The sequence below is a fragment of the Talpa europaea genome (assembly GCF_964194135.1).
Source record: "Talpa europaea genome assembly, chromosome: 7".
NCBI lineage: Eukaryota > Metazoa > Chordata > Mammalia > Eulipotyphla > Talpidae > Talpa > Talpa europaea.
In genome coordinates this window covers 82,602,224-82,616,744 of record NC_140074.1, presented here as the reverse complement: position 1 = coordinate 82,616,744, position 14,521 = coordinate 82,602,224, and the positions used below count along the sequence as shown (strand labels likewise).

At 48.3% G+C, this 14,521-nt stretch overlaps 1 pseudogene across 1 annotated transcript; it reads left to right on the top strand.

Annotated features, from left to right (window-relative positions):
* The first annotated feature begins 596 nt into the window (after positions 1-596).
* LOC311172985 (mitochondrial pyruvate carrier 2-like) lies at positions 597-981 on the top strand (annotated as a pseudogene). Its single transcript has one exon. The product of its transcript is annotated as a mitochondrial pyruvate carrier 2-like (transcript).
* The last annotated feature ends 13,540 nt before the right edge of the window (positions 982-14,521 follow it).

Genomic DNA, 14,521 nt, shown 5'->3' with positions numbered 1-14,521 from the left:
CCGCCATCGAAGCCACCACATTCCCTTCCAGCAGCTTCTCAAGAGACAACAGGAAATATTTCTTTTTTTTTTTTTAAGATTTATTTTATTTATTTAGGCATACAAGGGCTGGGGTGTAGGCCAGAGTTTGGGAGGAATGGGGAAAGAGGGCTCACCAGAGACAGAGTGGGGAGCAGAACAGGCAGATCTATTGAAATACACTGCTGAGGGGAGCAGCAGGCAAGACAGGAGAGGTCTGCTGTGCCATGTGGGTCATCTCCTTGGCTGGGATGGAACCCCTGCTGCAGTGGCTGGTTATAGCTTCACAGTGCTGAGACTTAACCCCATGCGCTAACAGGAAGGCTTAACAACAGGAAATATTTCAATCACTTCTTAATTATATTTTATGATCGCATTATTGAGACAAAATTCACATGCCATCCAATTCATGCATTTAAAGTATACAACTCAGAAGCCGGGGGAAGGGCACCCTAAGGGAGAGGAGAATGTGAGGCGCTGTAGCTGGGGAAAGTGACGAGCTGCTCTTCGTTGTCAACCAGGGACAAGGACACGGCCACTCTCCCAACTCGGCTGTCCACGAACTCTAGATCTCGAAGATGTCAGCAGCCGGTGCCCGAGGCCTGCGGGCCACCTACCACCGGGTCCTAGATAAAGTGGAGCTCCTTCTACCAGAGAAATTCAGGCCTTTGTACAACCACCCAGCAGGTCTCAAAACAGTTTTTTTTCTGGGCTCCAATTATGAAATGGGGGTTAGTGTGTGCTAGATTGGCTGACATGGCCAGACCTGCAGAAAAACTCAGCACAGTTCAATCTGCTGTCTTGATGGCTACAGGGTTAATTTGGTCAAGGTACTCTCTTGTAATTATTCCAAAAAATTGGAGTCTGTTTGCTGTTAATTTCTTTGTTGGGGCAGCAGGAGCCTCTCAGCTCATTCGTATTTGGAGATATAACCAAGAACTGAAAGCTAAAGCAAACAAATAAAAGTGTTCCTAATCACCTGAACAATCTAGATGTGGACATAGCCTCTGGGACCTACTTTGATATTATTTGGTTATTGATAAAGTGATGCTAACTGTGCTAACATTTGGAACATATTATAAAAATAATCTACTATAATTGGTAACTATACTTGATTCAGTGAACAGAAAAATAAAGCAAACTTTTTTTTTAATTTATTTATTTTTATACAAGAATTGGGGTACAGGCCAGAGATGTGGAGGTGAGAGCATTCACCAGGGACAGAGTGGGGAAACAGAACAGGCAGACGGACTGAAGTGCACTGCTGAGGGGAGCAGTGGACGAGACAGGAGAGGTCTGTCCCACCATGTGGGTTTCTCCCTGGCCGGCCGGGAATCGAACTCGTGCTGCAGTGGCTGCAGATTGCTTCATATGTTGCATCTTAACCCCTGTGTCATCAGGGAGGCACATAAAGCAAACTTTTAATAACAAAAAAAATGAAGTATACAGCTCAGTGGTTTTTAGTCTATTCAGGGAGCAACACAACCATCACCACGATTTTAGACAGTCTTTTCATCTCCCAAACAGTGTTTAGTACCCATATCTGTCCTCCCCAATGCCCCCAACCCCCCTCTGCCCTAGGCAACCACTGTTCTGTTTTGTTTCTTTAGATTTGCCTTGTCTGGAGATTTCATATCAACCACGTGGGTCTTTTGTGACTGGTCACGTTCACTTAGGGCGTAACATTTGCAGGGCTTCAGTATTTCACAAGGACACTATTCTACCACGTGGAAGTCCCCATTCATCAGCTGAGTTGTTTCCACCATTCGACTATTATGAATACTATTGTTATGAACACCCATGTGCAAGTTTCGGTGCATACCTATGCTTTAGTTTCTCTTGGGTGCAAACCCACAAGTGGAATTGCTGGCCCAGATGGTGACTGTGTTTAGCTTTACAACCAACTGTCACATTGTTTGCCAAAGTGGCTGCCCTGTTTTACATTGCCACCAGCAATCTATGGGGGCTCTAATTTCTCACTAACACTTGTTATTATTTGTCTTTCCTAATACAGCCACCCTAGGGGGTATAAAATGGTAGTTTATTGTGGTTTTGCTTTACAGTTCCCTGATGACTAATGGAGTTGAGCATCTTTTTATGTGACCACTTCACCAGTTGTATAACTTCCTTGGAGAAATGCCTATTCTGATCAATTTCCCATTTTTAACTGGGTTATTTGTCTTTTCATTATAGTTCGAATAGTTCTTTATAAAGTCTAAATACAAGCCCCCATGACATCAATGATTTGTGAATTTTTTCTCCCATTCCATGCACTGTATTTTTACTCTCTTTGAAGCAGAAAAGTTTTTAATTTTGATGAGGTCCAGTTTATCTATTTGTGTGCATGTGTGTGCCTTTGGCATCATGTCTCATCACCCCTAAGGTCATGAAGAATGACCAACATGTTTTCTTCCAAGAGTTTCATAGGTTTTAGTGTTAAAGTTACTTATTTTTATGCCTATTCAATATTTCAAGTATAACTTCTTTTTAAAGATTTATTTTATTTATACAAGCACTGGGGTATAGGCCAGAGGTGTGGGGGATGAGAGGATTCACAAGAGACAGAGTGTGGAACAGAACAGGCAGATTGAAATACACTGCTGAGGGGATCAGTGGATGAGACAGAAGAATTCTGTCACGCCATGTGGGTAGCTCCCTGGCCAGCCAGGAATTGAACCCGAACTGCAGAGGCTGCTGATAAGCTTCACAGCGCTGCGCTCAACCTGCTGCACCACCAGGAGGCCCCTCAAGTATAACACTTAAGAAGGGTCCAAGGTGGGCAACTAAGTAAGCTTTGGGCATGGGAGGGACCTGCGGGGGTTTGAAGACAAGCTTTCATGTGCCTGTCTATCCCCTTCCTGTCCTCCTTCTCAGGGTCCATGTTCTATGAGGCATAGCCAGCTGAGGCTGGAATGATCCTCTTGGAAGGACTAACTGCTGTGAGGCATGTCATTGGTCTGCACGGATGGAAACCAACTACAGATCAAAACTACAGGTCTGGGCCTCCCTGGTGGCACAAGGGGTTAAGCCTCAGCACTATGAAGCTATCTGCAGTCTCTGCAGCACAAGTTGGATCCCCAGCCAGGGAGCTTCCCACATGGCACAGCAGACCTCTCCTGTCTCACCCACTGCTCCCCTCAGCAGTGTATTTCCGTCAGTCTGCCTGTTCTACTCCCCGCTCTGTCTCTGCTGAATCCTCTCATCTTCCTCACCTCTGGCCTGTTCTTGAATGCATAAATAAATAAATCTTTAAAAAAAAAACAAAAAACTACAGGTCAGAGTTGAGGACCAAGAAGCTGGTTCTCCAAAAACCACCCACACCAAGAGAGCCAAAGCCGATTGCTGATAAGATGCAACATGGAGTCAAATGCAGCATCTATTCACCCAAATATCTGAATGAAGAAGAAAGACATAACCCGGAGTATCGGCAAGAATGCAGGATAACAGGAACTCTCACCCCTGTTAGTGGGAGTGGAAATTGTCATGACCACTTTGGAAAATGGCAAGTCTACTATAGTAGAGTAACACTTGGCATTCCATACCCAGGTGGATCCCCCAGAAGCGGGGGTGTGTACATGCTCCCCAAAATGTGTACAAGAAAGCTCACAAAAGCACTAGTCCAGATAGCAAAAACTGGAAAAACCAAATGTCTGCCAACAACAGAATGAATAAAAAAAACTAACATATTTACACCATGAAGTATCACACAGCAAAGAGAATGAATAAACCACAGAATGAATAACTCTCACAAGCATAGCATTAAGTAAAAGAAGTCAGGTTCAAAAGAGTACGCATTATGTTGTTACATTTATATAAAGTACAGAGCAGAAAAATTCACAGTGACAGGAACCAGGGTGTCGGTGACCCAGTGGTAGGAGTGCTTGGAGGAGGGCCCAGGGGGCTGTTTACATTCTTCTTGATCCAACTGTTTATATGGGTGCTTTTCACTTTGAAAATTCATCCAACTGTACATCGATTATGTGTGTCGTATCACAAAGCCTACAACAAAAACCCAGCATGAGCAGGAGCTGGGTATGATGCTACGGCCAGGGTGGGGGAGATGACTGTCATGTACCGCCACCCAGAGCAGTGTGTGGGATGACACACGCTCAACAGACAGGCGTGTGAGCTTAAAGTGCCAGGCCCTTGCCAGATCAAATTGTGGACGGCAAAGAGCAAATTAATTAACTAATTATATAAAAAGTCTCTTCCTTGGGACCTACCTGGTGGCGCAAGGGGTTAAGTACCATACTATGGAGCAATCTGCAGCCTCTGCAGCACTAGTTCACTCCCCGGCTGGCCAGGGAGCAACCCACATGGCACAGCAGACCTCTCCTGTCTTACCTGCTGCTCCCCTCAGCAGTGTGTTTCAGTCAGTCTGCCTGTTCTGTTCCCCACTCTGTCTCTGGTGAATCCTCTCATCCCCCGCATCTCTGGCCTGTGCCCCAGCTCTTGTATGCATAAATAAATAAATCTTTAAAAATAAATAAATAAATAAATAAATAAATAAATAAATAAATAAATAAATAAATAAATAAAAAGTCTCTTCCTTCTCTCCCTCCTTCCTTCCTTCATTAAGTCACCCATTCTCTTATGAATACTTTCAGGACCCATTAATTGAATACCCCCATCAGCAAAGCTCTACATAAACAAAAATAAGTAGTTCACAACCCTTATCTTAAGGAATTCATAGTCTGGTGATGGAGGCATATTCACAAGGACATCAGTGCCATCTAACAGGGAAGGGAGTCCTGATGCATGTGAATCCTCTTGAGATGAAACAGGCTGCCATGTTCTTACTGGCCGGCTGGATCCAAAACAAACCCAGTACTGAGGTAGAGGTGGTTTCCAAGAATTCAACTTCTTGCAGACTCTCACTTATAAAGTGTGTAGGCAGCCTCCTGAGGAATACAGCAAACAAAGTGAGCATGTGATCGGACTGAGTGTGAGGCAGCAGAGAAGGTCTGGGGAACATGAGCTCTCCCAAACTGTCCATAGGCATTCAGGTGCTGTTGTTTTCAAAATGTGGTACTGGTCAAACAGAATAATCTGGCCCCTGAGCCCCATCCAGCACTTGACTGCCAGTTTGCAGCCTTCAGAGAAACTTGTCTCCAAGGTGTCCCCAGATAAAGAGTGGTTTCTGTAATTTAGTGTGGGGTGATATGGTTATTGCTAAAGAGCTGTGGCCACATGAGGTGAAGCATCCTCTGAGTTCCCTCCTCTCCTGATAGAGTCTCTCAATGGATAGGGCCACCCCGATGAGACTTTTTGCAGCTTTCCAACTCTCGGGGCCAGAACTCAGAGGGATTGGTTTTTCACTGTGGAAAAGTACTGACAATCATAACAGATCTTGATCCAGGTTCTGGAAAAATCCCAGACCAATAGCTTTGGATTCACAGTTGCCCCATGATCAGGGTAGGAAGCCTTTTAAAGTATGCAGAATGAGGCACCTTCTTCTCCATGAAGACCTACTATGTGCCAAGTGTTGGGTTAGCCCCTAAGCTCAGCTCATCCTCCTAACAATGTCTTAAGATATTTATTATGATTATCCTCATTTTATAGAAGGGAAAACCAAGGGGCAGAGAGGTTTAGGGACCTGTCTGAGGACTCATCATGGTAAGTGGGAGAGCCCCTGAAGCCAGAGCTTCAAGCAGCCCCCAGTCTGGTCTAAGACAATCATATTCTTGGGTATGAACCTGGGTCTGGTCACATAGAACCTGTGCTCAGAGAAGGGTGGTCACTCATTAATGCCACACAGTTGGTCAGCAGTACATTATCCTCCATCACCCCTCATCTAGGCTTTCAAAAATTGTTCTTGAGGGGCCTCCCTGGTGGTGCAGGAGGTTAAGCACTGCACTGTGAAGCTACCTGCAGCCTCTGCAGCATGAGTTTGATCCCCGGCCGACCAGGAAGCAGCCCACATGGCGCAGCAGAACTGACTCGCTTGCTGCTCCCCTCAGCAGTGTGTTTCAGTCAGTCCACCTGTTCTGTTCCCCACTCTGTCTCTGGTGAATCCTCACACCCTCCGCATCTCTGGCCTGTATCCCAGTTCTTGTATACATAAATAAATAAATCTTTTTTAAAAATTGTCTTGAGTACCTGCTATTCATTCAACAAATATTATCTGAGGTCCTGCCAGCACTGCCCCAGGCTCTGGGAGACAACAGTGGGCAGAACAGAACACAACCCCAACATCATGTTCATTTCCAGAGGAGGAAATAATAGCAAAGAGGCAAGAGTGGAATGAGCCTGGCACTTGGAGCAGGCAGGTGTGACTGGAGTTAGAGAGTAAGGAGAAGAGGGAGGAGATGAGGGTGGAAAGGGTGTATGGATAGGGATCTGGGGGCCACATGATGCAGTGCCTTGCAGATCACTGTGAAGATGGTGGGAGCTCTGCTGGGGTTCGAAAGAAAGATTGATATGATCTTACCTGCTCTTAACAGTATCACTGGCTCCTGTGTGGAGACAGGAGAAGGGGGACCCACCAGGAGGCAAAAACTTGGGCAAGAAAGAACGGGGGGTGGGGGGGCCTCCGCTGGTGGCGCAGCGGTTGAGCCCTGGACTGCAAAGCTGCCCTTAGCCTCTGCAGCACCTGTTCAAGCCCAGGCAGCCAGCAAAGGTCCCACATGGCATGCAGACCTCTCCTGCCGCGCCTGCTGCTCCCCTCAGCAGTATGTTTCGTCAGTCTGCCTGTTCTGTTCCCCCTCTGGCTCTGGTGAATTCTCTAACCCTCCCACACTTCCGACTGTACCCAATACTTGTATAAATAAATAAATAAATCTTAAAAAAAAAAAAAAAGAAAGAATGGGGCCTGGGCCTCCCTGGTGGCTCAAGGGGTTAAGCACCACACTATGAAGCAATCCTCAGCCTCTGCAGCACAAGTTCGATCCCCAGCCAGCCAGGGAGCTACACACATGGCGAGGCAGACCTCTCCTGGCTCTCCCGCTGCTCCCCTCAGCAGTGTATTTCAGTCAATCTGCCTGTTCTGTTCCTCACTCTGTCTCTGGTGAAGCCTCTCATCCCCCCCACCCCGCCCCCCACATCTCTGGCCTGTACCCCAGCTCTTGTATGCATTAATAAATAAATCTTTTTAAAAAAGAAAGAGCAGAGCAAATGGGGGCTCAGAATGGGTTCAGGGGCAGAGATTGTGAGAAGTCGGTGGATTCTAGATACGTTTTCCAAGTTGAGCTCACAGGATTTGCTGATGGATAGGATACAGCAAATGAGACAGAACAATGATATCTAAGTTTTGAGCCGAGTAAGGGTAGAATTGCCACTTCTAAAATGGGAAAATGTGTGAGAGAAGAAAGGTTTGGGGAAGTTCAGGGTTGGGCATGTTATTTTGAGCTGTCTCTTGGATTTCCGAGTACAGATGCTGAAGCAGCACAGTTCTGGGGAGCAGGGGAAGTCAGGATGTGGAAGCCTGTCCATGAACTTGAAGGCTCTGCAGATAGCTGGGGGGTGAGGGGGCAGGGCAGCTCAGGAAGGCTCTCTGGGGTGTGTGGATTCCAGCAGCACCCTGACGTCCCTCGTGATGGCCGGTCTCCAAGAAAATCCCAGCAATCCCATTTCCTGGTGTTCACACTCTTCACAGTCCTCTGCCTCGCTGAGTAGCACTCAACAGTGTAACAAAGGAAATACTGCAGAAACAATGGTCTGTGACGACCAAGGCTGGGTCATAAGGGAAACACGGTTTCTGATGTCCCTTTAGGGTCACTTGCCCTGGGGGAGGGACACTGACAGGAAATGATGACCTTCAAGCAGCTTATGGTGGGTCCACGTGGCAAGGACTTGAGGCCTCCTGCCCCCAGCCCAATGAGTGAGCCATCCTGGAGGTGGATCCCCCACCCTCGTCAAGCCTCCATATGGTGCAGGCCCAGCTGACAGCTCATGTATAACCTCTTGAGAGACCCTGAGCCCAAACCACCCAGCTAAGGCAGCACCAGATTCCTGAGCCGCAGAAACTGTGAGATCATTGATTTATGTGGGTTTGGGGTCATTCATTACAAAGCAATAGGTACCAATATAGATGTTTCGTAAGCTCAGAGGAATAGGGCAAGATGTTGAAACTCACACAAGCTCTCACGTATCTGCTGGCTCACCCTGCTGTGAGGGGCAGCTGCCCAGCCTGCCAGCGCCCCACCTTCCCTGGATCCTCCTGCAGCTGCTGGACCAGGTGTGTGTTTAGCCTTTCAACAAAGAATGCCAGCTTCTCCTGCAGGACACGCCACCATCAAGGTCAGAGGCACAATAAATAACAGGGTTTCGTCCATCCTCATCCTCCACTTTGCACGGCCCTCCCCACTTTCCATCCAGCTTCCCTTCCCAAATGCCTGCCCTGCAGACATATGGCTCCAGCATTAGACAGGAAGACAACAGCTTAACAGAGCCTGTTTACACAATCACATAATCTCAAAGGCCACAGCAAATCCCTTTAGAGAGCTGAAAGGGAATCTGCTCCTCTGACAAGCCTCAGAGGGTGCAGAGGCAGAGCACCCCACAGAACTCAGACCTCAGGCCAGGAGGCCCCAGTCTTGCCAGGAGTCTGTCCTGAGCCCTGTCCAGGAGAAGCACCAGGCCTCCCTGTCCCAGGGGAGCGTAGCAGCAACCAGAGTCTAGTGGCAAATGACTTTGGAATCTTTACACCAGGGGCTGGAGTCCCCACTGGGCAGTTTCTGGCAATATGACCTTGAATCACTTCACCCAGCAGACCTCAGTTCCTTAACCGTAAAATGGGGATCCAGTGCTGACTTAATAGGGCGACTGATACTCGGCAAAGCCTATGAGCCCTTGGCACATAGGGGTGTCCAATAAATCGTGGTGATTATTAGATTGTGACCTCAGGGCTCGCGACTGGCTAACTGGGGCTCACAAGGGGAAGCCCCAGCACTTTCCATGTCCCTCTGCTTCTTTTTTGTAAATTCCAATGACTAATCTTTATCTTTACCGCCCTTCCGGGGCTGTTGGAAGGATAAAAATAGCAGTTTATGTGAACTACTGTGTTAAAGATGCTATCACAGAGGGGTCTCGGTGACAGTTGGGTAGTTTGCGCCAAAAAGATCTCTTTCAAACTCTTCAACTTTTTGGTGAATAAGAATCATCTTTGATAGTCCCCAAGCCTTGAATTCCTTCCTGTGGACAGAGGAAGTTGGGGCCAGACTAGGAGGGGAGGAAGTTGGCAGACTTTTCAGAAGAATGGGAGGTGTAGGAAGGGAAGCGCTCTCTTCAGCTTCCATCTCTCTATCTATATATGCATCTACCTATTTACAAGTCTATTTTCATCTATCTACATTTCTACTTGTTTAGTAAACATTTATATAGCATTTACCATGTTCCAGGCACCATTCAAAGCCAGGAGTGGGCAGGCTCAGAGATGTCCTCAGCTTCACTATTTCTGGGGCAGGCTAGCAACCTGAAGTCCATCTAGCCTAATTTCCTGTCCTTTTGGGTGCTTCCCATATGCCCTCCCCCAGGAGTGGTTCAGCCCCGGCTTAAACACTTTCAGGGACATCAACCCACTCCCCCACAAGGCAGCCCCGACAGGGCTACCCTTCCAAGTGGGGCTACCTACATCCAAGCCAAATCCAAGAGACCATCAGCCATTGACAGAAATAGAGAAATATTCTGTGTTACACAGAACAGGAATCAGCTTCTCTGTCCCTCTAGGGGAGTTCCTGCAGGTTTTCCTGGGAATGTCCAGCAGGTGTCTCTCAGACGCTCTACCTCCTAAGGTCTGCATCTCAGGACTCAACTCCCACATCAAAAATATTGACTTTTTTTTTTTTTCGTTAAACAATGATTTTATTGCTTGAGCACATGAATAAGTGTATGCAACCAGGGCAGAGGTTGTAGATGACTCATATTTCCAGTGAGGGGAAAGGACCCATTTGGTCTTGTAATAATGAGCCAATGGGTGAAGACAGCTCTATCATAATCAGATGTAATTTAGCATCTTTACCCTTTGTTTTCTCAAGATGTTTTTGAACAGCAACAGCTTTCTTAATTAACTGGTAGGGATTCTCAGGGGATCAGGAACAAGTTCCTTGGACTTAAGAATTCACAGTATTTTACTGCCTTACTTAAGAATTCACAATATTTCACAAAACATATTTGTGCAAGGCCAGCTTTGAAGCCATTAGATTGTCATAAAACCAGCCTTGCCCCACTGCACTGATGCTGGCTTGTTCAGGAATGTGTCCACTCCTTTTTGCAGTGCTCCCGGGACTCAGGATCTACTACCCAGTCATCCTCCTCTTCTTGGCTAGTTCTTGAAGGCCTCCTGCTCTTCAACTCTCCTTAAATGACCACTTGCAGGAAGCCAGGATCCCTCATTCAAATGCACCCAAGAATCTTCCTCTCTGAATCAGTCAGAAAGTGAAAGACAGAGCCCAGATGGTTTCATTCATATGTAGAATATAAATAAACAAAACAAAAGCACTAACATGACACAACAAAAATAACTCTTAGACTGCAAAACATATGGTGGTCACTGAGGAGTAGGGGGTGTGCGGAATGGGTAGAGGGGGTCAACGTGATAATGTGACTGGCGATGGTATTTGCATGTATCGAGGTGTGAAGCTGTGCTCCTAAAACTGACATAGTACTGTAAGCAAATAAGGAATCAATAAATATTTTGTTTAAAAAAAAAAGAATTTTACCCTCCAGGTCTGCTCCATTAGGCCTAAATCTTAGAGGAAAGTCAGCCTAGGCAATAATAATTGCTAACGTCCATTCATTCAACAAGCTTTTATTTGTGCCATTAACTATTCTAGGTGCTAGAGATACAGCCATGTGCAAAGAAAGATGACAGAAACCCCACTTCATGGGTCAGGGTCTGCGGGTTCTGTGGGGCTCTTTGGCCCTGGCCCTGTTACAAGCAGAGTTCATTTTGATGTAGTTTTGGAGTTGTTGGGTTTGGAGAGTTGGGGCCTTGGGTTCACACTGGGAAAGGTGTCACCAGATCTCCCCTTTTACTGGTACTGGCTAGTTTCCCAGGCGAGTTTCTCCACGACACAGAGATGTTAGTTATATCAAAAAGGGCAGGTTTATTATAAAGGGAGAGAAGAATAAAGGACACTTGCATAGACACAAAAGGGCAGAAAAGGCTAAGGGAGAGGTCTGCATGGCCACATGCGGGCAGCCTTGAGGAAAGCTGCCTCCAATGACAGAGGTCAGTGCAGAGAAGCCCCAGCATGGTACAAGTTATGGGCAGGCAGGAAGGCTGCTGCCCTGCAGAGGGACAGAGAGTTACTGAAAAGAAGCACCTGCATAGGCACAGGTGGGCAGAAATACTGGTGCCTTGTATTAGTGCAGAGATTGCCCTGATACAGTCTTCTCTTTGGGAGGGGCCCACTCCTTCGTGAAGTGGTTTGTTTGCTGTTGATTTTCGGTAACTATGTAGAATTTGAAAAGGACCTGAGATTCTACAATGGCCCTCAATTTCCATATCTCTACCTCTGGTCTGCACCCTAAGACACTAACAGCATCTGACACTTTGCTTGGGTCCGTGCCTGGTGCCTAAGGATTTTAAGATTTAATGACTATGTTAATCACTTCTATTCCCACCTCCAGCTCTTGGCATTGTGTGACTCCGTTTTTGATCTTGTGGTGTCTCCTTTCCAGTTTTTCTATCTTTATTCTGCATCAATTTCATCCTCACAGTAATTCCTGGGGTACACTACCACCACACCCACCTTACAAGTGAAGAAACTGAGATACCAAAGTTTTAGGTAACTTGCAGAATAATAATAATAACCACAATTTTCTGAGTCCTTTCACCTGGTCAGGCTGATGAGGTTTTATAGAGTGCAGGGTTCTTGGGTTCACTCTGGGAAAGGTTTCACCGGAGCTCCTGGTTCAGCGCCATGCAGCGAGTTCCCCAGGTGAGTTTCTCCATGAGACAGAGACGTTAGTCATATTTAAAGAACAGGTTTATTAGGGAAAGGGAAAGGGACAGGTTTGCTAAGAGATGCCTGCATGGTCACAGGCAGGCGGCCCGCAGGAGAGCTGCCTCCCCTGAGGGAGGTCAGTAAAGAGAAGTCCCGGCATGGTACAGGTCACGGGCAGGCAGGAGGCTGCTGCCCTGCAGGGAGAGAGAGCTGATGAAAAGAAGCACCTGCATAGTCACAGGTGGGCTGTGGGAGTGCTGCCCCGAGTCTGTGCAGAGACTGCATTAATATAGCCCTTTTCTCTTTGGGAGGGGTCACTCCTCCATGGAGTGGCCTGCTTGTTGCTGATGTTGGGTAACAGGCCAAACTAGAAAGGGAGGGCGTCCCCAGTGGCGCAGCGGTTGAGCGCTGGACTACATAGCTGCCCGCAGCCTGTGAAGCGCCGGTTCCATCCCCGACTGCCGGCAAGTGTCCCATATGGCGCGCAGACCTCTCCTGCCACACCCGCTGCTCCCCTCAGCAGTGTACTTCGTCAGTCTGCCTATTCTGCTCCCCGCTCTGGCTCTGGTGAATTTTCTCACCCTCCCGTGCTTCTGACTGTACCCAGTGCTTGTATAAATAAATAAATAAATAAATCTTAAAAAACAAACAAAACAAAACTAGAAAGGGACCAGAGATTCCAGGGTGGGCCCTATCTCTGTATCTTTACCCTCAGGCCTGTGCTCCACTCCCTGTAGCAGCTGATCCTGCTGGGTCTCATACCTTGTGATAAGGCACTGGTGCCTAAGGGTCACGACATCCACAGCTGAGTTAATGGTCATGTTATTCCCCCAACCCCCACCTCCTTGTGTGAGTCAGGTTTTAGTCTTGCGAGGCCTCCTTTCCAGTTTTTCTATTCTTGTCCTCCATCATTCAGGCTGGAGGGACATTTTGCATATCTGGGTAGCATGGGAGGAGGCCAAGAGGCCTGAGGTTCGACAGTAGTGGTTTGAACCCCAGTTCACCGTGTGGCCTTCACATGACTCCTTCTGTGGTTCCTAAAGGAATGCACCCTTGGGTGGCTCTGGGTTTCTGAAATACTTGAAATGCCAGAACTGGAGTGTTTCCCTGCCTCCCTGAAACAGAAGGAGAAGCAGATGGGAGAGGATAGGGGTGGGGGATAGAAGATGGGGGAAGAGTGGGGAGGCGGTGTGCAGAGGTGCCAGGAATGCGGGTCCTGCAGGAGAACCCCCTGACAAAAGCCGGAGGACACCACCCACTAACTCGGGTTCCTTTCACTTTCCCAGCGGAGCCCAAACTGTCCCCAGCTTCCTCTAGTTCCAGGGGTGATCGCATTTCAGGATCTACAAGTGAGCAAAAGTTGGGCAATAAATATTGTCTGCAAGCTTTGTATTTGAAGTACCATGGGGACAGGGCGAAAACAAAAACAAAAATTTAACTATGGACAAACCACGGGTTTGGGGGCCAAGAGTGCTGAATCCATGGAGCCCCCCCACTTCCCATGGTGGGCTGCTCTGCCTCGACAGGGGCTCGTAGTGGGTCTCAAGTTTCCCACCGTCAATCTCCGGAGCCGGCGGTGATGGGAACAAAGGATTGCGAAAACCAGGGCCAGAAGCCGGGCCAGAAGCGGATGCTGGGTCCGGGCGCCCAGGGAAGGTGCCGCGGGCTCCGGCGCCCCCTGCGGGCCGAGAGGCGCAGCGCCCCGTCCCCGAGCGCTAGTTGTGGGGTGGGGGGGGCGCCTCCCCGGCCTGACCACGCCGGGGCGAGATTATGTCACTGGGGAGAAAGGAAATGAGTCACTTCCCCGGGGCCGTGGGGCGTCCCGGAACGAGTGTGGACACCGGCCACAGGAATCCGGGACAATGGCAGGAAGTGAGAGGAATGTGGGCCTGGCTGCAGAGGCATTGCCTCCCGCCAGCCCCTGAACCCCGAACCTGCAGAGGGGAGCAGGCCAGGGCGCGGGCAGAGCCGGGCGCACAGAGAGGGCCCGGGTCGGTGGCTACAGAGCCAGCCAGGGACGCCCAGTCCGAAGGACAACCCGGGGCATCTTTGCAACGGCCTAGCCAGACCCCTGGGCAGCTCCCATTACCGTTAACACAGTGTTTAAACTTGACTATCAGAATAGTTCCAGGGGCTTGTTAAACGGAGACCGACCCGCCTCCACCCCAAAGGTAGGTCGAAGCTGGGACAATGTAAATTTGTATTTTTAACCAAGACTGCGGCAGGGTCCTGGAACCACCCTGGGAGTGCTGGCCCCTTCCAGTGAAGTCTAAGCTACCTAGCTGGCCTGTGAGGAGACCCCTTTATCATGAGGTTCCTCCAAGCTCTTCTCTCCCACTTCAGGCCCCCTCCACACATGGGCCAGCAAGATTCAGCTACTTACATGTTCCTGTATCTTTCCTCTGTGTGTTTACACAGGCTGTTCCCTTTGATTGAAACACCTTCCCTTCCTGCCACTACTGCCCAAACTGGCTGACTTGTCCCCCAACCTTTTATATTCTCCATAGTGTGCGTGGAAAGACCCAATCAAAAGAGTGAAAAGGCAACTCACAAAATAGACAGGAGGGGAAGAAAGAGAAGAAATTGCATACTCCATACCTGATAAGGGGAATATC